General features: G+C 40.0%; 1 long non-coding RNA gene across 1 annotated transcript; it reads right to left on the bottom strand.

The window, feature by feature from the left end:
* Positions 1–7,857: 7,857 nt before the first annotated feature.
* On the bottom strand, positions 7,858–20,224 carry LOC136179097 (uncharacterized). The gene is made up of 2 exons (XR_010666381.1): positions 15,671–20,224; positions 7,858–8,623 (listed from the first exon to the last, which is right to left on the bottom strand). It is a non-coding gene; the product is annotated as an uncharacterized lncRNA (long non-coding RNA).
* Positions 20,225–22,325: the final 2,101 nt, after the last annotated feature.

The following is a 22,325-nucleotide window of genomic DNA, read 5'->3' on the forward strand; positions in this document are numbered from 1 at the left end:
CAAGCTGAATATCTTGGGCGGGATTTTCACGAAAAACCCACGGAAGTCATAAGAGAGCAAAGAGCAGGGCTGAGGTCAGCAGAGAGAAAATGTCAAAAATCCAAATAGTCCGCTGACCTCAATGACTATAAGCAAAGACTTGTCTCATTCTCCTCCATAACAACATATTATCAGAACAAGATATGCAATGCCACAGATACAAGAAAAATGTTTTCTGCTTTTAACTCACTGCTTCAACCACCTCCTCCTCCACCCTCCGATCTGTTCACACCAGACATGTTTGCTTCATATTTTACTGAAAAGGTTGTAACCATCAGTAACCAGTTTTCTGAGCCTGACCAACTCAGCCCAAAGGCACCAACCAAAAGTGCCTCACTCGACTCATTCTCCTCTCTGAATGAGGATGAAGTCTCTAAGCTTGTGCTAGACTCTTGGCCCACCACCTGTCCTCTGGACCCAATACCATCAAGCCTCATGCAGACCATTTCCTATCCGCTTAATGCTGCACTTAAGCATATCATCAACTCCTCTCTGTCAACGGGTGTGTTCCCCACCACATTCAAGCAAGCTCGGGTCACCCTCTGCTCAAAAAACCCACACTAAACCCAGCCCAGGTTGAAAACTACAGACCGGTTTCTCTTCTGCCCTTTCTGTCAAAAATACTTGAGCGCACAGTCTTTAAGCAAGTCTCTAAGTTCCTGTCCAGAAACGATCTGTTTGACCCAAATCAGTCAGGCTGCACTACTGTCAGTAACAGAATCGCTATGAGCTGCCAGAGCTGTGGGTCAGTCCTCAGTTCTATTGCTGCTAGACCTGTCTGCTGCCTTTGACACAGTCAACCATCAAATCCTTCTATCCACACTCACTGAACTTGGCATCTCAGGATCTGCCCTCTGCTGGTTCGTGTCCTACCTCTCTGGGCGACCCTTTAGAGTGTCGTGGAAGGGAGAAGTGTCCAAAGTGCACAGCTTATCCACAGGGGTACCTCAAGGGTCAGTGCTTGGTCCCCTTCTCTTCTCCATATACACAAGCTCACTTGGTTCAATAATCCGCTCTCATGGCTTTTCATACCACTGCTATGCTGACGATACCCAGCTCTTCCTGTCATTCCCGCCAGACAATGTTACAGTCTCTGCAAGAATCTCATCATGCCTTGCTGATATCTCTAAATGGATGAATGAACAGGACCTTCAACTCAATCTTTCAAAGACTGAGCTCCTTGTCATCCCAGCCAGTCCCTCTATGCAACCACAGATCTATATCCAGCTTGGAACAACCAAACTCATGCCCACAAAGTCTGCCCGGAACCTGGGTGTCATGATTGATGACCAGCTAACTTTTAAGGTTCAAGTAGCCTCAAATGTCCAGTCATGTCAATTTGCCCTTTACAACATCAGGAAGATCAGACCTTACCTGTCAGAACATGCTACACAGCTCCTGGTACAGGATCTTGAGATATCACACATCGACTATTGCAACTCTCTACTGGCAGGTCTTCCTACATGCACTTTCAAATCTCTGCAAATGATACAAAATGCAGCAGCACGACTGGTCTTCAACCTTCCTAAAAGAGCACATGTCACTCCGCTGTTCATCTCCTTACACTGGCTCCCAGTTACTGCTCGCATCAAATTTAAAACTCTACTGCTCGCTTACAAAACAGCGACAAAAACGGCTCCTCCTTACTTTAACTCATCCAGGTCTACACTCCCTCCCACCCACTACGCTCTGCCAATGAAAGGCGTCTGATCCAACCTTTACAACAGGGTCCTAAGTCTCTAACTAGACTCTTCTCCTCTGTCGCCCCCCGGTGGTGGAATGAACTTCCAAACTCCATTCGATCTGCAGAGTCCCTCTGCACCTTTAAGAAAAAGCTAAAGACCCAGCTCTTTCATGAATACCTACTAACTTAATGATGATGGTTTCGATATCATTGATGATGATGATGGTTGTCACGATTGTTTTTGTTTGATAGCGATGACTTATAAGATGGTTTCTATACTGATTAGAGCTCTCAAGAACTGCTGTCAATGTTGTGCTTTGCCTCTGTGCAATGCCTGTCAGCACCTGTGTGTCCAATCGGACTCAAAGCTGATCGTTTGCTCTTACTGACATTGTTCCCTTTTTTCTAGATCCTTGCTTGTGTTGTACTTACTCTCTGATGTACGTCGCTTTGGATAAAAGCGTCTGCTAAGTGAATTGTAGAATGTTGAATTGGGAAGGTTTCATGGTAACAACGTGTTTCAATAGCATGATATGGAAGCATTTAAATCCTCTTTCCTCGTAGCTCATTAATATACTTTTATAATCAATGCCTTTCAACTTGGAAAAATGTCACAACATCAAGACAGTTGTGTTTTTCAGGGATGTGTTGATTTGATCTTTTTTAATAAGGTTAAAAATAACAGCTCATTAAGCAAATTAATGTTTTACTGACTGTCATTTCATGCATATCCTCATCATCATAATCGTAACCTTTCCCACCCTGCTTCTCTATCAAACAGGCTTTTCTATATCTATTTACAGTATCACTTCACATCCCCTCTCCCTCTTTATATTTAGTATTTTCTCTTTTCTCAGACATGAGAGGATCGATGTAGGCTGATGGAAACTCGTGTTGGAGAGGCCGTCTTAACCTTCTCAACAAATATGTGTGCTTTTCAAAATGACATTGTTATCCTACAGTTTAAAACAAAGCTGCAGTGTTGCTCTGGTCATCCCCATAGCTGAAGATCAGATTGATGTTTTAGATGAATCAATGACACGCCTGCCTTTCTTCTTGTTTTCCACCATCAACACCTGTGTTTACTGCTATGACCCTATTTCTTGTTCATAGTCCACAATTACAACAAATCAGATATCCATTTGACTGTACATAGTCTTGATTGGGACTATTTTTCCAATGAAAACATTTGTTAGTGATGTCTGTGGTCAACTCTGAAACAGAGTGGCAAAAACCTCGACAAACAAAACAAAACTATCTGCATGGCTGAATACAAAAGAGACCTTTTACTGTAACTGGTGACTGACAGGCAGGCGCCTTGTAGCTGTTTGCCAAAAGGCTTAAGCCCCGCCTCCGTGCCACCTTTTTAGGTTTACTGTAAAGCCGAGATTCTCCAGATCTGGCTGTTCACACATGCTCCTCACAGCTGGAGACTATCCCTGTCAGACAGGAGGCGGGGGCGTGGGGTCTCCTGACGTAAAAAAAACAAGGCGGAAGTAGCGGCTGAAGCAACATAGTCCTCTATAAGACGCAATAATGAGAATATTTGTCTTTATATCAATGCTATGTGTAATCCAATGGAATGACAACATCCACAAAAGAGAGGAGAACAACATACTGACAAACAGAAAACATAATGCAGACGTTTAATTACGTGTATGGAGATCGTAGTGGTCACAGTATACACACATCATTCTCCTCCTATTGGCTCGAGCTGAATTCTCCTGAGAATATCCTGCTGCGTTCTCACATCAGCCCACTCAGATTTTCTGCAGAAAAAAGAATACTAGGGGTCTAAGTCCGGATGAAGTCTAAGTGAAAAATGTGGCTGTTTGCGTTCACACATACAGCTCCTCTTAGTTTATCAGGAGATTTATGCAAGTGTGAAAGGCCTACAAGTTAGTTTGAGATGGCATTTCCAACATGGCGACCACCTGTGATGGCCTTCAAATGTGGTCCCTGAGTAACAGAGGGTCAGGCTGGTTCCATCCACCGACCTGCAGCAACACATCAATAAACCATCAGTGAACCAGCAGAGCTTCTCCCCATTGCACAACACATAGACCGTGCTGATTTTATGAATATATCTTCTTTAGCATCCTACCTTAGACAATCTTAACCCACAGCTTCTATTTCATTATTACTTTTGATAAATCCAAAAAGCGTCTGCTCAGCTGAAACATTTTTTATGGAGCACGTGGGAGACTGTGAGTCGAACAGATATATTCTGAAACATTCTGTGTGCAGCATACTGAAGTACAAACTAGTGAAATGCCTTTATGGATGACATTTAGCTAAGTTCAGGGTGAACGGGGGAACTCTCTCTCTCTCTCTCTCTCTCTTCCTGTCTCTATCTATCTGTCTGTCTCTCTGTATTTTCTGGGTCTTTGCTCTGACACAATTACACTTCAGCTCCTATCAGCTCCATGGATGCTCCACTGCACCCCAGGAATGGATGAACACACGCACACACACACACACACACACACACACACACACACACACACACACACACACACACACACACACACACACACACACTGTGCAGTTACTCTATTTTTGTTAGACTTACTCGGCAGACTTCAGATTTGATATTTATCATTTGATGCTTATTTTATGCGATCATACTTTAGACTGAAATTGGACTTAAAATAAAAATAAATAACTTGAATATAATTTGACAACAACTTATCCACAAATAACCTTTGCTATCGGCTTCCACTAAAAAACACAAATTGATTTAATTATCAAGCCTAGGATTTTTAAAATGACGTAATGATATATGAAATAAAGGTAACCTTAACAACCATACAACCTTATCTGTATCACTAACAAACCATTATGATGCCTCACTTTACTATCAGGTACACAAAAGAAGTAAGTAATGATAATTTAATGATTCAGTACTGAGTAACTACTCATCATGATGCCTCACTTCATTCTCTAATCAGTAATCTTTAGCTTCTCTATATAATTTGATGAGAAGTTACTCACTATAGCCAATCCATTAAGTCCTTTTTAACTAGTTCCTCATTCGTTCTCTAGTAATTTAGGATAGGATAATACTTTATTGATCCCCAGAGGGGAAATTTGGGCGTTGCAGCAGCACAGATAAGTAAGGTCAAAATACAAATTACACATTAAACAGAATAGATTAGATAAGGTAAATAGAAATAGGGGGTATATACAGTACAAAATGAATGATGAAGTTAACTGCAGTGAGTTGAGACAGTATTTGCAGAGAATGACAAGATAAAGTGTCAAGTGATTAAAGTGACTTGGTATGATAAATAGCAACAAGTAATGTAAACAGCAGAGAAGAGAGGCAGTGTTGTACCACAGTGATGCAGAGTGCAGTTATATAATATAATGTAGTATAATATAATATAATATATTGCAATATAAACAATATAGTGTAATATAATGAAATGTTATATAATATGGACTAATATATATATATATATATATATATATATATATAATAAGAATATACAGTATATATATTGATGCTAAATAATAATAATAATAATAATAATACAGTATAATAATACAATGTTAGCAAAGTTTCCTGTAGGCTACCATATATTCCTGTTAACTCATGTTTCTATAGTAGTTTGTTCCTCATTAGTCACTCTGCAGAATTTGTGTACCTTCAGCCCTGTTTCCACCACATGGCCCGGTTTGGTTCAGTACAGTTCGTTATGGTTTGAAACAGTAAGCTCTGATCTTGCCTGAGTTTCCACATCTCTCCGTACCTTTACTTACCTACACCTGACCCTAGCGTGGGTTGGTTGTCGGCTGAATGGAAAATGCCTTGTCAGCTAAATAATAGCGTGACATCGTAGCAGCTTGAGACACTGTAGATCGCCATTAAATTTAATGAAGAAGAATAATGCTACACAGTTAACAAAGGGCAACAATGGCGGACGTCCAGCCGAAGTCTACGCCTCCGAGGTCGTACACGCTGACATTAGTCACATAAAATAAAAAATAGCCTTGAAATTATTCCACTGGAATCCGGGGAAAATTTAAATATGGCATGTTTACCGATGTCACAAGGGAAAGGACAATTATTTTAACCAATCAAACGACTGCAGTGTCCAGCTCCCCCTTCAGGGTCGGACTGGTAAACTTGGCACTCCAACAGAAGGGTAGCAAAAAAGTAGGACGGTTCAGATTATTTAGAGACCATTTCCAACTTCTAACTGTGGGAACGCCAATAAATGCTTCCCTAACCAAAGTGAACTCGACCGGTACGCTTGGTGGAAACAGATCCTTATTGTTAAGTGTGACACTTTTGAGGAATCTGTAATATCAATTAGGTACTAAAATTAGCAGCATGTTCAATAAGCATGAGCAAAGAAATATAATCAGCATGTGTAGGTGATGTAAAGATGATGAAAATGTTCCTGCCATCATTTCTGGATTTCTGCAGATTAAAACTGGGGTAGCTTATTTTGGAAATCTCTACAACAGTAACCTATGAGAGTATCCAACAAAAAAGTGGCAAAGCCCTTTATTGATGACACTGCACTGCCTCATTATTAGCAAAATGAATCCTAATTATCAACCTGCCTGTCTCGTGCACTCAGCTCACTGACATCAGCTTATAAAAGACTTCACTTCATGTTAAATGAAAGCCACAGATCCAGATCCTTTCTCATACTAATTTATGCAATGACTGCTTTTGCGATAAAATAAATATTCAGCAAAATAATACCCCAACTTTAACACCACTTCTTGTCCAAAAGTCCAAAGTACAATATATCAGCATGTTGAGAAAGCAAAAGTACACTTTTTTAAGATTCTGGTTGAAATTGTCTTTAGATCCTGACAGACATTAATAACTCATGTTCTCTGAAAAAGGAACAAAGAAAATCCATCATCTGTATCAGTTTGTTAGTCTGTAAAAACTTTGACCAATGTCTGCCATGAGGTACCAATCTGATGAACCAATCATACGCCTCCCTGTCTCCCTGATAGTTCTCTACACCTTTCATGCACAAGCCCACACTCAGAGAGCATGTAAGTGAGGGGGCGTGGCTTTTGAGGGAGCACAGAGGGGAGGGGTGCAGACAGAGCACTGAGGGAATGCTACTTTCAAAATCATGCTAGTTTTAGAAAATGACCAACCCTGCTTTTAACAGGTGAGATGTATAATACCCTTTCTTTCCATTGAATCTGTTTACACCGATGATTATACTTGTGAATAAATAAAATGTCTCTCAGAATATGGCAACCCAGGTCACCTCACTGGGCTCTGATCATTTCCATGGGCAGGAGTATCTTGTCTCTATTCCATGTTGGGGGTCTGCAGATTTCACACATATGGATACATACTGTATGTTTCATGATCAGCAAAGACAAACAATTGAAGCTTTCCCTGATGTAGTAGGATGTATGAATTGTTATGAATTTATTTAGGGACAATGTAATTTACATAAAACCCCATAACACTATATGAGGATACATTAAAATACATGTACAACAATACAATACAATAATGTGATTTGGCAAGGGGCAAAAACAAGCTAACCTTGGTCAAAAACCTTCTTTCCCTGCTAAGGTGTGTTTTTCATTTTTTTAAATAAAAGCCATTGTGTCGTTCTTTGTGGTCACAGTGGACGTTTAATGTAAAACACTAGCTTACCATGTAGCGTTCTTGTTGGCTCTGCTACCGAGCTGAAACCTTTCTGTTGGTTTGTTGAGAGAAATGATCAAATTCAGGAATGTAAAGAAGTGAAGCTTCACCGAGTAATTACAACGACCAAATGTCTTAGCTTTAAAGATCTCTAGCAATACTGCTGGAATACACTGAGACCTTTTTGTGTCCCCACTTCCAGATGTTAGGGTAATAAAGTAGTTAGAAATACAGCTCATATCTAGGAGATACCTCTTATGTGTTTGACCTTTATATCCAATCATATTTACCCACCATGAAGAGCACTGGATGCCCGATAAGTTGGGCTGTGAAGACGGAGCGAGGGCAAGTTAGACTTTTCTCAGACGTTTGAGTTGTAACTGTGAATGCTCTGGTTAAAATATGTGATTACATATCACTCTTTGAGATACATATCACTGTTTGTGATGACAGTTATTCGATCATAAGAAGAAGAAAAAGAAGAGGATCTGAACAGAATCAGAATCAGATTTATTGTCCAGGTATGCTTACACAGAACTGTGCTCTCTTATGAACAGGTACAACATTAAACATCAACAATAAACATAAGAAAAGACTAATATTTACATGACTAAATAAGAAGCAGTGCAGTGGTGAATAGTGCAAAAGATGCTGAAGTAACATGATAAGTAAAATGTAGTTATGTGACAGATGGGTCAATTAAGATGTCAACATGTCAACAGGAACAGGAAAGAGTGTTATCCACTTGCAGCTCGTTTTAATTCTGGGTGTAAATATATGTGGTCAAGCACTGTCCGATTGCCTTCCGGTTATAAAATGCATTTTATAACCATATGCAAAAATGGGCCCCAATACGTCATTCAGCTGGATGTTCCCCCCCCCCCCCCCCCCCTTCAAAACTCATCCTGGTAAGACCACCACAAACAACAGCAGAGCAAACATCAGTTTAACAAACGCTGTTTTTAAACTGAGACATTACTTTCCTGGATGAGAGGGAAATCTTCATGTGATTGAACAAAGGAAGAGAGTCTTCTGAAGAGTCCATGAGCAAGACTCTGAACCCACACTATTCAAAATGCTGCTCACTGTTTTCAGACCTTTCTTCTGACTTCAACTTTAATTGAGTAATTTAAAAAGGTGTAAAAAAAAAAAAACCTTGATGATGTTTCATGTAATCTTTCCTGAACATCAGCAAAGAGCAGATTCACTTGTTTCTTTCACGTCATTACAGAGCCCCCTGCTGGTCACAAGAGGAATTGCTGGAAAAGAGAGAGAGAAAGAGAAAAAAACATTTATTGACTTCTCCTGGAGAAGTCAGATCACGGTCTCAACATCAGCAAACAACAAAAAAACAACAAAAATCTAAATGTACAACCAGCTGTTCCCCCTCCCCCACAGGGAGAGAGAGAGAGAGAGAGAGAGAGAGAGAGAGAGAGAGCCCAGACTTTTGTGCTACATCCCTGGTGAAACCTGTTATGACTGAAAGAGGTATTAGGTTTTGCAGAGCTCATTACAGTTTTTTCTAAACATTTCAACACATCAAACTCTAAACACAAACTGGAAAAGACTTTACTACTTTGTCTAAACTCCAACACGTCTTGCAAAGAAAAAAGTCTGCACTTAAAACCATGTTCCCTCTTCTGATTCCTTCCAAACAACACGCATCCATATTGGATGTTTTGGTTTGTATGGATGCTACACCTATGGGATATATTGTATTAAAAATAAATACATAAACTCACAGTCAAAGTCAAATCACTTGTTAAACTTCCCTCCCTTTCTTCTAAACTGTAAATACACAAAAGAAAACAGTTTTCAAACTACATTCACAAAACCTCTGATTCATCTGGCAAAAACTAACAATCACATCGTCCACATGAAAATAAAATCACCACTGAGCGGGCATTACATACTTTATTAAAAGACAGAAAACACAGAGGTCAAGGGTCACTCAGGAAAAAAGGTCAGGTTTTAACAATTAAAGAAGAAGTGAAAGAGGAACGAGGGCAGCCTGGGATAAATGTGTTGTAAAGCCTTCTTCTAACAGCAGAGGGCAGCACAAGTATTGAACATTTCATCCAACACATCAAAGCATTTCTTTAACAGTAACACAACAACTGTATTGTTAATGTTGATTATATATTTGAGTGATGGCATAAGATATGGCTTTTGATTTCATCAGGGCGGCTGTGGCTCTGTGGAAGAGTCGGTCGTGAGTTTGATCCCCAGCTCCTGCAGCAACATGTCCGATGTGTTCTTGAGCAAGACACTAATCCCCAAATTGCTCCCTCTGCTTCATCTGTGCCGTGTTATTGTGTATGAATGGATGAGTTAATACTGATGGACTCTTTACTCAGCAGCCTCTACCATCAGTGTGTGAATGTGTAGGTGTGACCTGCGGTGTAAAAACACTTTGAGTCAGAAGAAATATACAAGCTCATGTCCATTTACCGTTTCTATCATGCTGTTTATACTTCACATTGTAACAATATGGTGTGTACAAATATAATATATGATCCAGAATATATTTATGGCTCCTCAAGTTGTGATACCAAATCTTCTGGAAAAGATAAATAGATTTCCCTTTTACTGTCAGTGGTTCATTTGATCTTCTTTATAGACTTCTTTATCCATGTAACATGTGACACATCCACACCGATCGATGAAGTCAGAACCTATCTTACCACGGTTAATAACAGTTTCTGATTATAGCACAGTACCTGTATAATAGATCATTAGGTTATTTTTCTTCGAACAACTTTTTTCCTGATATTTTTGTGTCAACATTTTCTTGAATCCAGCCGACGATGTAGATGGTAACTCCCTACATTTCAGTGTAGAATCTCTCGTTTCAACTGAGTCCACTCTTATCAATCAATCTATCTTTATTTGTATAGCGCCAATTCATAACAAGTCTTATCTCGAGACACTTTACAAAAAGCAGGTAAAAGACCTTACTGTTTGTTATGTTTTACAAAGACCAGGCGTTAATACATCATGAGCACTAAGCAACATTTAGAAAAAGTTACAGTAGCAAGGAAAAACTTCCTTTTTAAACATTTCTTTAGCCTACCTCTCTTTACTTTCAGAGAGATCATGCTCATACAGCCATCCTTTATCTTTACCGCTTTTTCCCGTTCGGGGTCGCGAGGGGCTGGAGCCGATCCCAGCTGTCATTGGGCGAGAGGCGGTGTTACACCCTGGCCCTGTGACCAGCCAATCACAGGGCTGACCTATAGAGACAGACAACCAGCCACATTCACACCTACAGACAATTTAGAGTCAGCAGTTAACCTAACGAGCATGTCTTTGGACTGTGGGAGGAAGACAGAGTACCAGGAGAGAACCCACACATGAACGAGGAGAACATGCAGACTCCACACAGAGAGACTCCTGAAGGACGGGGATTCAAACCAGGAACCTCCTCACAGAGAGACTCCTGACAGACGGGGATTCAAACCAGGAACCTCCTCACAGAGAGACTCCTGACAGACGGGGATTCAAACCAGGAACCTCCTCACAGAGAGACTCCTGACAGACGGGGATTCAAACCAGGAACCTCCTCACAGACGGGGATTCAAACCAGGAACCTCCTCACAGAGAGACTCCTGTCAGACGGGGATTCAAACCAGGAATCTCCTCACAGAGAGGCTCCTGTCAGACGGGGATTCAAACCAAGAACCTCCTCACAGAGAGGGGACAGCGCTAACCACTGCACCACCGTGCTGCCATTCATACATAATGTCTTATCTGATAAAGGAGGAGACAATCACGTTCACCTGACCCGGTTTGTATAATATGATTCAGATTTTGTGAGTTACTTCATAATGTGTTCCCATTCATTTCATTGCAACATATTAGTTAACTAGTGTTTCTGTATTTATTGAACAATGACTGACTCATTATTTCATAAATATGTTGATATAGAGAATGAAGCTGTAAAAACAACTCCACCATTCTCTTAATTGTGCATGTTGTAAAAATCTGCATTTCAAACTGACACCTAACCAACAGAATGTGCAATCGATCACATTTCTTATTGATATGCGACCAGATTAATTAATTTAACTTCCCACCGTGTGGCTGATAAAGATATAATTTAGGGTTAGAATTTCAGTGTGTTAATATAAATGAAAAAAAGGTCAATCACAAGTACATTTAAGTTCTTGTAAATTCATAAAGTACGACGGAGGATTAGGGCCACGTTAAAAAAAAAAAATTTAATTTTTTTTTTAAAATGTTTTTAAAATGTTAAAATGTTTTTTAAATGTTTTTAATTTCAAGATTAAAGTTGTAAATTTACGAGAATAAAGTCATAAATTAGTAAGTATTTTCCTCTGCAGACAGCTTCCTCCAAGTCAGTGTGGTTCTTTCTTCAGTTTCTTGCGTTATCTTTTCAGGGTGCTGATATAAGACAATGTGAAGATGATGATGTGCCAAAAGCATGGGTAGTTTCATATCTGCATAAGTAAAGCCAACACAACCATTTGTGTCTGTTATCAGTCTGCCTTGTTCAAGTGTCTAGCCAGTTTGTGTCCTGTTCCTCATTTTACAGATCAACAAGTTCTTTCAAGTTGAAGTGAAAACTTCTCTTGAACTGTTTTTACCGACTACACAAGGACGTAGCCTATTTCCTTATTAGTGAAACCTTAGGACAAGATGCTCCATGTTTGTCATTTGAGAACAGGATGCTGCTGCTCTTCTGATATAGACTAAAATAACCACTTTATTATTTTGTTCTTTAAAGACTTTAAGAGTTCTACTTTCATAATTTTTGCGCAGGCTGGTCTAGAACTCGTTAATTTACGAGCTTAAACTCATAAATTTCCAAGTTTATAATTGTAAATTTACGACTTTAATCCTCCGTCGTAATAAAGCAATGTGGTTGATTGAACTGGAAAGTTGATCAGAGTTTGTAGATGAGAAGAATGAATGGCTTACTTCATATCCATTCATTACATGTTATACTGTTCAAATAAATAACTAGACCCAATGGCAGAATTAAAACAAATGGCACAAAGTGCCTGCCGATAAAGAAATAAACTATTTAGACCGAAGTTATTTTCCAAACAAGTTTATCAACAGACATTTAAACATCGGTGTAATATGTTGCAACATCTAGCCTCAAGTGAAGTCAAAAGATGTAGAGCTCCCCATGCTAAAGTAAAGGTCATAAACTGTACTGCAGCCAGTTATACCCTGCAGTGAGCTCACCAACCTGAGTGACCTCACAGCGGTATTTTTGGCTTCATCTTTGTACAACGGGAAGATATTTAGGCGCCATGTGTATATACAGTCTATGGTGACAACAAGTAGTAGAATACATGTCTTACAGTATGATATTATACTTCAGCAGGTAGAGGTTCAGGTGAAGATCTGATTGTTGCTACATATCATTACCAGAGGCTCATGTAGGATCAACAAATTTGTGGAGGAGGTTTCATTCAGCAGCTGGTTACTTTTTTTTATTGTTTGCTGATCCTACAGTTTTTGTTCCCGACCACAAAAAAAACCCTCAAATAATTTGATGTGAATTCCCTTGTTGTTGATATGTTTGATGATGAAGAAATTCACCATTGACACTGACTTTCTTTCATAATGGGGCGGCAGTAGCTCAGTCTGTAGGGACTTGGTTTGGGACTCAGAGGGTCACCGATTCAAGACCCAGCACGGACCAATTCCAGAAATTGGCCTGGTAGCTGGAGAGGTGCCTGAAAGTGTACATTATAATGATCATTTTATTGACAAACAAGTTACAGCATCGCCAGGCTCGCCATGGTTCGACCTGGGAGAGACACAGCCAAAAGTGATCTCCCCCCGAACACACAGAAACTCTGGTATTTATGGACACACCCCACAGGAGAACAACATGGGGACATCTGTTTGTTTTCAGGACACCCCTCTTACTACAACTGCGGGGGTTTCTGTCTTAGATATATGTATGTCATAAACTCAAAGGACAACACAGGTCACAGATACAATCTCTTGTCCAGATGTCCCTGGGCAACTCTCTGGACACAGGGGCCCCATTGTACACATTCCACTGAGAGGGCTCCTGTCGTAGATTTAGGATTTCTGGATAACTCAAAAAACATCACTGGTCTCAAATATAATTACTACAAACTGTCGTTTTGCACATTCTTAATAAGAAACAGAGCTGACCTAATTTCCAGATATGTCAGACACTTCAAATTATATACTCATCGTGAGTATTTTATGCACTTCAGTGATTCAGTGATTGAAGTTGATTGAAGAGCGCCAACTCTGTTTTGCTGAGCCTCTGTTAATGTCCCCTTATAAAACATAAAGGCCCTGACACACCAAGCAGACGGCAAAGAACTAGTGGCGAAGAAGACCGCAAAGACTGCAGCCGACGGCCAACCACCACCTACATTCTGCGCATGCGTGAGAGGAAATAACTCTCCATGCCAGCAGGGGGCGGTGTGGTGGAATGTCTGTAGTTATTTAGATTATAATGTACAGATGTCATTTGGTTTATTTACTGTTCTCCAATGTCAGTCAGACCTGACAGAGTTCAGCTGTTATTAGAACACCAAGTACAGCTTAGAGAGTGTCAACTGTTCTTCCTGATATCTGTAAGGATGTTTGGTAGACTTGTTGTCTGCTCCAGTGTTATTGATGTCACAGATTAGTCTAGGTGGGTCAATGTGACCCTGATAATGATAATGTATTTTAGGATATATGCGATGCCTTTCAAAAAGTTCGGCAGATATGATTGAGCAAGACACGAGAATAGAAGTGTGATGTTGAATCATGTCTCCTTGACGAGTATTCATCATATGTATATACTTTCATCAACGTAAGCCATCTGAGTCAACTGAATCTTATTGTATGGAGTCAAGTCTTAGTCATTTCTTCAACAAATTGGCGTCACGAACAGGATATCTACAAACAAAGATTGGTAAGTGCAAACAATTTTTATTCTTTGCTACTGCCATGTCTGAGTTTGACGATATCTAAAGAAACTGTAATTCGGATGAAATTATTGTAAGCTTGACAACATGCTGTTGAATAATATTTACATATAATAGAAATTGAATAAATTGTCAATGATTGAGAATCATTGATTGCTTGTATTTGCAAATTGGTGAGAGTTGGTCTGTCAAGCATCCTGCGGGTGTCTCGGATGTCTGAGCCAGCTGTTCTTTTTGAGCTGTGACTCGACACAGATAAGATCAAACTGTGAATTTATATCCTAGGGGAGACGTCCCGGGGTGGATTATTAAGAATTCATTTCGATATAGGTAAGACCAGTAGGTGAATCTGTGTCCGGCGGGACGTAAGACTCTGTAGTTATAGGGATGTCAAAGTGATAAGATTTGTGTGCACACTGAGCTGATTACTTATGGTAGTCGTTCGATTGCCCTAATTGCCGTCCATTGCTCCCATTGTCTTTAATGTTTAATTTAATTAATTTTAATTAATTAATCTTTAATTTTCTTTGTCTTTTTGTGTTTGTTTACCCATGGCTATTTAGTCTCAGTGTTCTTTCCCTTTTGTTGTGGGTTCATTGATAGTTGTTGGATGTTGTATGTCGGTCTATGTCAGTGTTTCCCAGTACGTACCAGTTTTTGACTTTTTATGAATTTTCTCAGTTTGAACTTTTGTTAAGATATAAAGTTTTGATTTACTTTTGTTTAAAAGTAAATTACGTTGGTTTTCTGGAATTTTCAGAGAATCTGTAACACTGTCTCATTGTTAAACTCAAAGCTTATGCGGAACTATCAAATGTTAGGCAATACATTCTGTCTCAAAGAAATCAATTACAGGAATCGATGCTGTAGTTCAATCCCTTTTGATAAAGGTTTGATGGTTGAAACTATCACTCCCATTTTGCCAAACCCGAAGCCAGGCTGCCCTGATGAATCGAGGTTTGTGCAGGTCTCCAGGCTGTAAATAACATTTTTGTGCCTTCAGTTCCGATTTTATCAGATATAAATTCCATTCTGGCAGCAATGCTGGCAGATTCAAAGTACGATACAGTCATTGATGTAAATTGAGATTTTCCTCCATTCCTCTGCATCCAGATAGCCAATATTTGTTTGTTTTTAAAGTACTCCCCACTCACCCAACGTGTGAAGCCATCAGTAACAACGATTAAAGTGTGGCCAGCGGGGACAGACTCTGTACTTCAGGACAAGTTCCATCACACAGACTGGAGTATGTTTGCTTCGCAGGCTACCTTGGGCTCTCACACAGACATTGACACCTACACTTCTTCTGTGCTGGATTATATCAATACCACCATCGACAGTGTTACAACATGGAAGCAGATCACCACGTACCCAAATCAGAAGCCATGGATGAACAAGGAGGTGCGTCTCCTGGTGAAGGCCCGCAACACCGCCTTCAGATCAGATGATGCAATGGCCTACAGCGTATCCAGGGCAAACCTGAGGAGGGGCATCATCAAGACTCGGTGAACAGTATTTGGAGAAAAAATGACGGAAGTGAACCTGATGAGACTGTTAATCTTGATTCTGTTTCACCCCTCTCCAGACAGAAAAGAGAGGTGAATCCTGTATAAGATGTCCTCAAAATCGATGTTGAGAGGGTAACTGCCGGCTGGCCTTCCCAGAGCGGGATTCAAATGGGACATGGACATGGGGGGTCCTGGATACAGAGCAGCTTAAGGTAACACAGACAACCTTTATTCTGTCACTGTAAGATACTGAAAGATACGACCACTGAAGGAAACACCTTACCTTTGTTGTTTCACCACACAGCAACTGGAAAGAGTTCCAGAGTGTTCACAATGGGAAATAAGTTATCAATTATAATGAGTATATTTTTGCTAATGAAGAAAGAGGAGTACTGGTATCAACATTGATACAAACACATGGAGAAGCCGACATTGAGGTTAATACTGAATTACAGACACTTTTGAAAGCTGCATCAACCACAGAAAGTCATTTGAATTCAGATAAGGGCAACTCAGCTGTTCTTTTAATGTTAGACTATGCAGACTATCAGCAACTGTTGGTTGTGTCAAAATTTGCCAAAATCAATGTATTGTCCTATGTTTGCACTTATTCCATTCTCCAAAGTTGATTATGTGTTTTTGACTGGAATGATTTAGGTTCAAGAATGGAAAAAGGTGCAGATGATTGTTATTCACCGGCTTATCCAAAAGTTAAATCAGAATATTCAAGGTATATGGATTTTGCCTTAGATACAGTTAAAGAGGTAAACACCTACTATTTACCCCCAGGAATAAATCAAACTGCTTTGTTGCGAATCAATTTGGTGAAATTAAACTTTAAATTAGCTTTTCAATGCAAGTTACAGTTAACACTGGTTCAAACTAACTGCACAGACTTGATAAGAGATAATATTTGTGTTCCACAGCCTTATACTTCCTCAATATTAACTGAAGCATTAATTGAAGTCAAACCCTGGCTAGGTACAAAAGCATTCCTTATGGTTAAAGTAAATTTGCACAACTGCTCAGTTATGATTTCAAAAGAGAAAACACCTCCACATGATTGCTCTAAGTACATTCTTCCAGTTCTCACACATGAATTGCAAGATGTTCCCCTATGTTTCCAAGGTATAGAAGACAGCAACGAACCAGATTTGGGTCGGACTTCTTGAAAGTCGGTTATAAATGTTAGTATCAAACAGCAGCCTCTCCCTGAGAGGGCGTATTTGATCTGAGGTAATAGAGCTTATAGCTGCATGCCATACAAAAATCTAAAAGGGATCTGTTATTTGGCCTCGTCTAGAATGGGTTAATTAGTGCAAGAGTTTCTTTTTATCCCATTTCATGAATCAGCAAATCAAAACTACTAAATGAATAAGTCAGAGATGGGTTTTTGGAGCTCTTGTTTGCAGGTAAGTATGTGATCTGTGACCTCTGCCGTGTAGTTCTTTATGACCGGCACGGCTCTGTTATTTTTTACTGCATGTTTTTTATTTGAGATCGCTTATTTCCCCGATCATGGAGCAGAGAGGTTGTGAGTACAGGATACGATCCGTAGGTCTCTAAAATACAGGGAATATCATACATTCGTCAACAGCGCCTTTCTGAAATGTTAAAAGATTTCCATCTTGAGCGCTCGGGGCGGCCGAACAAAAACGTCAGAGCGCTTGTAGAAAAGACGCTGGGCGTTACGCTTTTCATCCAGGCTGACTTTCTTTCATAATGGGGCGGCAGTAGCTCAGTCTGTAGGGACTTGGTTTGGGACTCAGAGGGTCACCGGTTCAAGACCCAGCACAGACCAATTCCAGAAATTGGCCTGGTAGCTGGAGAGGTGCCTGAAAGTGTACATTATAATGATCATTTTATTGACAAACAAGTTACAGCATCGCCAGGCTCGCCATGGTTCGACCTGGGAGAGACACAGCCAAAAGTGATCTCCCCCCGAACACACAGAAACTCTGGTATTTATGGACACACCCCACAGGAGAACAACATGGGGACATCTGTTTGTTTTCAGGACACCCCTCTTACTACAACTGCGGGGGTTTCTGTCTTAGATATATGTATGTCATAAACTCAAAGGACAACACAGGTCACAGATACAATCTCTTGTCCAGATGTCCCTGGGCAACTCTCTGGACACAGGGGCCCCATTGTACACATTCCACTGAGAGGGCTCCTGTCGTAGATTTAGGATTTCTGGATAACTCAAAAAACATCACTGGTCTCAAATATAATTACTACAAACTGTCGTTTTGCACATTCTTAATAAGAAACAGAGCTGACCTAATTTCCAGATATGTCAGACACTTCAAATTATATACTCATCGTGAGTATTTTATGCACTTCAGTGATTCAGTGATTGAAGTTGATTGAAGAGCGCCAACTCTGTTTTGCTGAGCCTCTGTTAATGTCCCCTTATAAAACATAAAGGCCCTGACACACCAAGCAGACGGCAAAGAACTAGTGGCGAAGAAGACCGCAAAGACTGCAGCCGACGGCCAACCACCACCTACATTCTGCGCATGCGTGAGAGGAAATAACTCTCCATGCCAGCAGGGGGCGGTGTGGTGGAATGTCTGTAGTTATTTAGATTATAATGTACAGATGTCATTTGGTTTATTTACTGTTCTCCAATGTCAGTCAGACCTGACAGAGTTCAGCTGTTATTAGAACACCAAGTACAGCTTAGAGAGTGTCAACTGTTCTTCCTGATATCTGTAAGGATGTTTGGTAGACTTGTTGTCTGCTCCAGTGTTATTGATGTCACAGATTAGTCTAGGTGGGTCAATGTGACCCTGATAATGATAATGTATTTTAGGATATATGCGATGCCTTTCAAAAAGTTCGGCAGATATGATTGAGCAAGACACGAGAATAGAAGTGTGATGTTGAATCATGTCTCCTTGACGAGTATTCATCATATGTATATACTTTCATCAACGTAAGCCATCTGAGTCAACTGAATCTTATTGTATGGAGTCAAGTCTTAGTCATTTCTTCAACAAATTGGCGTCACGAACAGGATATCTACAAACAAAGATTGGTAAGTGCAAACAATTTTTATTCTTTGCTACTGCCATGTCTGAGTTTGACGATATCTAAAGAAACTGTAATTCGGATGAAATTATTGTAAGCTTGACAACATGCTGTTGAATAATATTTACATATAATAGAAATTGAATAAATTGTCAATGATTGAGAATCATTGATTGCTTGTATTTGCAAATTGGTGAGAGTTGGTCTGTCAAGCATCCTGCGGGTGTCTCGGATGTCTGAGCCAGCTGTTCTTTTTGAGCTGTGACTCGACACAGATAAGATCAAACTGTGAATTTATATCCTAGGGGAGACGTCCCGGGGTGGATTATTAAGAATTCATTTCGATATAGGTAAGACCAGTAGGTGAATCTGTGTCCGGCGGGACGTAAGACTCTGTAGTTATAGGGATGTCAAAGTGATAAGATTTGTGTGCACACTGAGCTGATTACTTATGGTAGTCGTTCGATTGCCCTAATTGCCGTCCATTGCTCCCATTGTCTTTAATGTTTAATTTAATTAATTTTAATTAATTAATCTTTAATTTTCTTTGTCTTTTTGTGTTTGTTTACCCATGGCTATTTAGTCTCAGTGTTCTTTCCCTTTTGTTGTGGGTTCATTGATAGTTGTTGGATGTTGTATGTCGGTCTATGTCAGTGTTTCCCAGTACGTACCAGTTTTTGACTTTTTATGAATTTTCTCAGTTTGAACTTTTGTTAAGATATAAAGTTTTGATTTACTTTTGTTTAAAAGTAAATTACGTTGGTTTTCTGGAATTTTCAGAGAATCTGTAACACTGTCTCATTGTTAAACTCAAAGCTTATGCGGAACTATCAAATGTTAGGCAATACATTCTGTCTCAAAGAAATCAATTACAGGAATCGATGCTGTAGTTCAATCCCTTTTGATAAAGGTTTGATGGTTGAAACTATCACTCCCATTTTGCCAAACCCGAAGCCAGGCTGCCCTGATGAATCGAGGTTTGTGCAGGTCTCCAGGCTGTAAATAACATTTTTGTGCCTTCAGTTCCGATTTTATCAGATATAAATTCCATTCTGGCAGCAATGCTGGCAGATTCAAAGTACGATACAGTCATTGATGTAAATTGAGATTTTCCTCCATTCCTCTGCATCCAGATAGCCAATATTTGTTTGTTTTTAAAGTACTCCCCACTCACCCAACGTGTGAAGCCATCAGTAACAACGATTAAAGTGTGGCCAGCGGGGACAGACTCTGTACTTCAGGACAAGTTCCATCACACAGACTGGAGTATGTTTGCTTCGCAGGCTACCTTGGGCTCTCACACAGACATTGACACCTACACTTCTTCTGTGCTGGATTATATCAATACCACCATCGACAGTGTTACAACATGGAAGCAGATCACCACGTACCCAAATCAGAAGCCATGGATGAACAAGGAGGTGCGTCTCCTGGTGAAGGCCCGCAACACCGCCTTCAGATCAGATGATGCAATGGCCTACAGCGTATCCAGGGCAAACCTGAGGAGGGGCATCATCAAGACTCGGTGAACAGTATTTGGAGAAAAAATGACGGAAGTGAACCTGATGAGACTGTTAATCTTGATTCTGTTTCACCCCTCTCCAGACAGAAAAGAGAGGTGAATCCTGTATAAGATGTCCTCAAAATCGATGTTGAGAGGGTAACTGCCGGCTGGCCTTCCCAGAGCGGGATTCAAATGGGACATGGACATGGGGGGTCCTGGATACAGAGCAGCTTAAGGTAACACAGACAACCTTTATTCTGTCACTGTAAGATACTGAAAGATACGACCACTGAAGGAAACACCTTACCTTTGTTGTTTCACCACACAGCAACTGGAAAGAGTTCCAGAGTGTTCACAATGGGAAATAAGTTATCAATTATAATGAGTATATTTTTGCTAATGAAGAAAGAGGAGTACTGGTATCAACATTGATACAAACACATGGAGAAGCCGACATTGAGGTTAATACTGAATTACAGACACTTTTGAAAGCTGCATCAACCACAGAAAGTCATTTGAATTCAGATAAGGGCAACTCAGCTGTTCTTTTAATGTTAGACTATGCAGACTATCAGCAACTGTTGGTTGTGTCAAAATTTGCCAAAATCAATGTATTGTCCTATGTTTGCACTTATTCCATTCTCCAAAGTTGATTATGTGTTTTTGACTGGAATGATTTAGGTTCAAGAATGGAAAAAGGTGCAGATGATTGTTATTCACCGGCTTATCCAAAAGTTAAATCAGAATATTCAAGGTATATGGATTTTGCCTTAGATACAGTTAAAGAGGTAAACACCTACTATTTACCCCCAGGAATAAATCAAACTGCTTTGTTGCGAATCAATTTGGTGAAATTAAACTTTAAATTAGCTTTTCAATGCAAGTTACAGTTAACACTGGTTCAAACTAACTGCACAGACTTGATAAGAGATAATATTTGTGTTCCACAGCCTTATACTTCCTCAATATTAACTGAAGCATTAATTGAAGTCAAACCCTGGCTAGGTACAAAAGCATTCCTTATGGTTAAAGTAAATTTGCACAACTGCTCAGTTATGATTTCAAAAGAGAAAACACCTCCACATGATTGCTCTAAGTACATTCTTCCAGTTCTCACACATGAATTGCAAGATGTTCCCCTATGTTTCCAAGGTATAGAAGACAGCAACGAACCAGATTTGGGTCGGACTTCTTGAAAGTCGGTTATAAATGTTAGTATCAAACAGCAGCCTCTCCCTGAGAGGGCGTATTTGATCTGAGGTAATAGAGCTTATAGCTGCATGCCATACAAAAATCTAAAAGGGATCTGTTATTTGGCCTCGTCTAGAATGGGTTAATTAGTGCAAGAGTTTCTTTTTATCCCATTTCATGAATCAGCAAATCAAAACTACTAAATGAATAAGTCAGAGATGGGTTTTTGGAGCTCTTGTTTGCAGGTAAGTATGTGATCTGTGACCTCTGCCGTGTAGTTCTTTATGACCGGCACGGCTCTGTTATTTTTTACTGCATGTTTTTTATTTGAGATCGCTTATTTCCCCGATCATGGAGCAGAGAGGTTGTGAGTACAGGATACGATCCGTAGGTCTCTAAAATACAGGGAATATCATACATTCGTCAACAGCGCCTTTCTGAAATGTTAAAAGATTTCCATCTTGAGCGCTCGGGGCGGCCGAACAAAAACGTCAGAGCGCTTGTAGAAAAGACGCTGGGCGTTACGCTTTTCATCCAGGTGGCCGCTTTCTGCTGCAAACGCTCTCTCTCTTAATATCTTCAAGAAATATTTTCAGGACTTCAGGGGTTCTTTTTTAAAGTGTCTTGAGATAGCATTTGTTGTGAATTGGCGCTATACAAATAAAGATTGATTGATTGATTGATTGACTGGTCTGAAACTCATAATGACGAACCTAAAATAAAGGTTAACTCTGCTTGTATTAAACCTCTGGATTCTAGATATAGCCTGAAGCCCTGTGAGCCA

Source organism: Labrus bergylta, chromosome 4, assembly GCF_963930695.1.
Source record: "Labrus bergylta chromosome 4, fLabBer1.1, whole genome shotgun sequence".
In the NCBI taxonomy this organism is placed as follows: domain Eukaryota; kingdom Metazoa; phylum Chordata; class Actinopteri; order Labriformes; family Labridae; genus Labrus; species Labrus bergylta.